This window comes from Monopterus albus, unplaced genomic scaffold (genome assembly GCF_001952655.1).
Source record: "Monopterus albus unplaced genomic scaffold, M_albus_1.0 scaffold31.1, whole genome shotgun sequence".
Lineage (NCBI taxonomy): Eukaryota > Metazoa > Chordata > Actinopteri > Synbranchiformes > Synbranchidae > Monopterus > Monopterus albus.
In genome coordinates this window covers 2,374,826-2,380,233 of record NW_018127911.1, presented here as the reverse complement: position 1 = coordinate 2,380,233, position 5,408 = coordinate 2,374,826, and the positions used below count along the sequence as shown (strand labels likewise).

The following is a 5,408-nucleotide window of genomic DNA, read 5'->3' as shown; positions in this document are numbered from 1 at the left end:
ATCACTGATGATAAGCAAGGTGAGGAATCAGCCCAGAACTACAAGGATGGAGCTGGTCAATGACATGAAGAGAGCTGGGACCACAGTTTCAAAGGTCACTGTCGGTAGAACACTATGCCGTCATGGTTTCAATTCATGCATTGCACGGAAGGTTCCCCTGCTCAAGTCATCACATGTTCAGGCCCATCTGAAGTTTGCTAAAGACCATCTGGATGATCCAGAGGAGGCATGGGAGAAAGTCATGTGGTCAGATGAGATCAAAGTAGAACTTTTTGGTCTAAACTTCACTCGTCGTGTTTGGAGGAAAAAGAAGGATGAGTTGCATCCCAAGAACACCATCCCTACTGTGAAGCATGGGGGTGGTAACATCATGCTTTGGGGGTGCTTTTCTGCGAAGGGGACAGGACGTCTGCACTGTATTAAGGAGAGGATGAATGGGGCCATTTATTGTGAGATTTTGAGCAACAACCTCCTTCCCTCAGTCAGAGCATTGAAGATGGGTCGTGGCTGGGTCTTCCAAAAAAATCATACAATGTGATTTCCTGAATTTTTTTTTTATTCTGTCTCTCAGAGTGGGAATGCACCTACAATGTGAATTTCAGACCCCTCCATGATTTCTAAGTGGGAGAACTTGCAAAATCGCAGGGTGTTCAAACGCTTCTGTTCCTCACTGTAAGTAAAAACACATCTGTTGTTGAAATTTACAAAATGAAAACACCTTATTTGTGGTTTGTACTAAAAGGAACTTATTAGGCTCATTTAATGCTGTGGTTATCTATTGACACCTGGTTGTTTGTAATAAAGGCACAGGCTTTGTCATATAGCATATTGGTAAACATTTGCTGAGTTGATTTCAGTCACTGCTGAGAGACCCACATCTCCTCTGGCACCCAGTTGCATGCTCAGCAGTACAGTTCTCTCAGAAAGTTGCTTTCAGTTCTGAAAAATACAATGTGCTGAAGAATTCAACAGTGACACACTTTGAGTCGCCTGATGTGACCAGGAAATTAAGATGGAAGAATAAGGCAAAGAAACAGCAGAGTAGTTGTTGACATTTTAGATAGCCAGTGACTAGAACACCAACACAACTGACACCTATTTTAATCGCCAAACCAAGAGTGCATAATTTTATTGACACTACTTATTGACTTTGGAAACATCATGGAATTATTGCATTTAAAAAACTTGTCTTTTATAGGTGTGGTATGAAAGACCCAGTGACATCTAGCAGTGAGGTTGCAGATCACAACATTCAACAAATCTTTCAAACAGTGATCATCGTAAAGGTAGGACAAATTGCGCACACGGAAAACAAGTGCAGCTTTCTTGGTCAAGTCAGCTAACACAGTGTAATTTTCAAGAAGGCTTAACACACACAGTAAGGTGTGCAATAGTGCCATTTTATTCATTAGGTTAGGCATATTAGTAAACTGCCAGACTTTAAACATTTACCTTGGGTGCTCCAAGTACTCCTACTGTAATTGCATGAAAAGAATCACAACAAAAATCTAACATCAGCTGGCTTGACTGGTTTTTTTGCTGACGCCGTTTCACTTGACCACAGTTAACTTTAAAATGTCCTCTTTCTTTGTGTCTTTGCGTCTTTGATGACAGGGATTCACCCTGTAATCTTTTTTCTTGTGTTAAAGTTTGACTATGATCCTCCATATAACAAATTATAGTTCATAATCTCACAACATGAACATGACTGTTGGTGTTTTCAAAGTGAAGTTACGCTAGCACGTAGCAAACCACAGTTGTTTAAAAAAAAAAAAAGACTATGTTATTTAACAGTTCTTTTTCTACTGCCACGACCCAACTTTAAATGCTCCTCAGAACTTTATTGTGGGATATTGTATCATCCATCTTGACAAGAAAAAAGTCACACTTACTTTATTATAGTCTTCAAGATCTCTCCTCAGATTCTTCCTGTCTCTGTGAAAGCAAATGTGCTAATGAGTGAAATCCCACACATGCAGTCATTGTTAAAATGGTTAAGCAGTCAAATGAAGACTTCAACCCTAACACATGACACAGACAGTTCTGACATTTGGAGTCAGAGGAGCGAAATTTGGGACCATGGGAAATCAGGGCAAATGATAAGGCCATTGTTCTGTGCAGAGTTGCAATGCCCCACGGTTTCCCTGCTGTAAGGGTAATGAGTGAAGCCCCAAATGGCTATAAAGAGACAAATGGACTTGAATAATTCTGTCATGCAGGGGTGGAATTCATATTGTGTCACAAATACATTTACAACACAACAAACCTTTAATTCAGCTCATTTGTAAGTTCTGTATGCAGTATTCAGTGAAAGTAACTGAGGTTCTTCCCTGTTTGCTGTTCTAGTAGTTAATGATGTAGTAGTGGAGGGAATAAGTTGGGTCTCCACTCTACTTTATTCATCTTTTTACTTTGCTATTCCTCATTTTCAAAGGCAAGATGTGCATAACACAGTAGTTGATGAAAGCAGATAAAAAAGACCAGCCAGCAGGATTTATTTATGGATTCACTGAGGCTACTTTTTTTTTTTTTTTGGGACCAGGCCCAACTATGGGCATTCTAGCCACCAGTAAATTTATTCCACACTCTCTAAAATGATGACATACACCAGGCTTTGTTGTGGGGGGAGTGTGTTTACTGTGAGGCAGTATGAGCTTCCCTGTGCAGTTGTTTGGTCTGACCTCTCCTCCCCGCCAGTGACATACCATTAACTACTACACATGCTTCTCTGTACACCTACCATCCCTCGTCAGCGCAGGCAATATATTTTGTTTGTCTTTTTCAAAGGTGGTACTGCTGGTGCTATACTTCCAGTCATTTACAAGGCGCTATTGCTTACCTTACACTATGTTAATGGGCCTTACAGATGTCCTTCAAAGGATGGTGCAGTGTGTTCTTTTATGAAGAATAATCGGAATCGAATATCAATTTTCAAACATTTATTATCATAACTAAACAGACCATCGAATAAAGCAATTTACAGAGCTCTGGGTTCCATCTCTATCTGAAGCCCTGACCTCAACAGCAAAACCATTCAACCTGACTACAGGAGGAGAAGGAACGCTGTCCTCCTCCATTCAGTTGTTTTTATACAATTTCAAATGTGCCCTTGTAAACTGGTCCGGTCCTCTCGTGCTGTTCTATTGGTCCATGTATCCATCCGTCCTCCTCCTGCGTCCTTTCTGCTCCAATGGGAAAGGCAGCTTCCTAAAGATGGAGGAAATTCTACTGTCTGAATTCCTACACTCACTTCTTTCTTTGTTACACTATATGTGACATGGCTTCCCCCCAAATTCCCTGGCCTCTTCAGCCAGGTGGTAATATAACTTAACTGTGGACCCTCTTTGCTAAAGCTGTAAATCTAATGTGATTCAGTGTTTTAGTGAACCAGTCTCCCTTTGATGTTAAACAGTGCTCCAGTTGGCTAACACAGTAAATACTAGCCAAGAATTCAGTGAACACATAGAATGATATACTCAACTATGTAAACATAATTGTAACATATAAGTAAGCAAACTTATGTGTGCTCTAAACTAAATCTTAACTATGATAGAATTACCATACGCAAACAAAGTAAACACACAGGTTGACTAATCAACAAGCATAATGTTAATCTTCTACTAATTAAGTTCTTAATTTATCAAATGTTAGAATCAACCTTAAAGTATGACTTTGTTAATAATTTTACCCAACAATGGAGAGAAAGGAGTTTGTTCTGTAGTCATGTCACATTACTGGTCTTTCAGAACTGATGTCACTGTTGACAGTTGCAATTAAGTGTAAAATAATGTGCTGTTCCTTTCCTGTCAAAGCAGAGGGACTTGGGCAGGATGCCTTCACCCAAAAATGGCCAGAGGGATAACTCTTCTGCACAGTGCCATTTAATGGATATGGTGGAGTGTACCAGTGTGCTGGCAAAATGGAAGAAGTTGCTAGTTGTGTGGATGTGTAAGCATCCACACTATGTTATGCAGTTCTTTATTATTATTATTATGGGCCAATACTATAACATGCCATTGGCTGCCTGTGTGTCACGTGACTCCCCGGTCTAGCAGCTCTCGCTTGCTTTTACTCTTCCTCTTGCCGCTTTTCTGCTCCTATTATGCCATTCTTAAGCTTTATACACATATAATAGATGACAATCATAGAGAAAATTGTCACGAATTGAGCTGTCAGTGTTACTGAGATGGGATGAATGGTATTTGCGTTAAGTCGCTCATTCCAGACATACCGTCTCACTGCTCTATAGACTTACAGTCAATACAGAAGATCCGCTGAAGCAAGACATCGGCATATTTGTAAATCGCAACTGTTCCTTCATTTTGTTTAATCTTGACATAATACAACAGTGGAATAACACAACAAAGCGCTGTAAATATTAATAGTGGGTGTCACGTTTGCTCATCGCCGTGTCTCTCGCTCCCTGACTTGCAGTCAAATAATACGCGCTGGAAGGAAAACGTCTTTGTAATTATAAAACGCCACGGTTCCTTCAATTTGTTTAGTATCATGACATAATACAACAGTGTAATAACACAACAGGGTGCTCTATTTGTTTGAAACTGAATGCAGAAATGCAGGTCTGGTTGTCGCTCCCTGCGTCTCTCTGCAGACGCTGTCAACAGCTGCTTGTCAACTGTATTCAACTCGTGAGAAGCTGAACCTTACTATCTCAGGCATACCGTGGGCTAGAAATGCCATTCTAACTGTATTCAACTCGTACCAGATAGTGATGCAACTGGTCAAGATGCTCTCAATGATGCAGCTGTAGAAGTTGCAAAGGATCCTAGGCGACATGCCAAACCTCCTCAGCCTCCTCAGGAAGTACAGCCGCCATTGGGCCTTCTTGACCAGCTGTGTGGTGTTAAGTGTCCAAGTGAGGTCCTCACTGATGTGGACACCCAGGTATTTGGAGCTGCTCACCCTCTCCACTTTGAGCCCCCGGATGAACAGTGGCTGGTGAGTTCTCCTCTCCTTCCTCATGTCCACTATCATCTCCTTCGTCTTGTCCGTCTTGAGGCTATTTAGCTTTATTCTGAAAATTCTGCCCCATTCAAATGAATGGGAAAATTCTTCAGCACACTTTCAGCTATTTCAGCTATCAAAATGTTCAGCTCTTCAAGGACATTCATACTTGTCTTCAGGATTTTTCTAAACTTCATACTTTTGAAATATTTAGTTTTATTTTGAAAGTTTTGCCTTTTTCAAATGAATGGGAAAATTCTACATCATACTTTCAGCTATTTCAGGTATCAAAATGTTCAGCTCATCAAGGACATTCATGCTTCTGTTCAGAATTTTTCTAAACTTCATAATTTGTAGACTATTTAGTTTTATTCTGAAAAATCTTGCTCCATTCAAATGAATGGAAATATTCTACTTCAGCATATTTTTAGGTATTTCAGGTA

The 5,408-nt window shown here is 40.2% G+C and overlaps 1 long non-coding RNA gene across 1 annotated transcript in view; it reads left to right on the top strand.

The window, feature by feature from the left end:
- Nucleotides 1-5,408, top strand: part of LOC109958181 (uncharacterized) — a 90,977-nt gene that overhangs the window by 43,984 nt on the left and 41,585 nt on the right. Inside the window, exon 2 of the long non-coding RNA XR_002274641.1 lies at nucleotides 1,199-1,286. This is a non-coding gene — a long non-coding RNA (uncharacterized LOC109958181). The remainder of the gene's footprint in view (nucleotides 1-1,198; nucleotides 1,287-5,408) is intronic.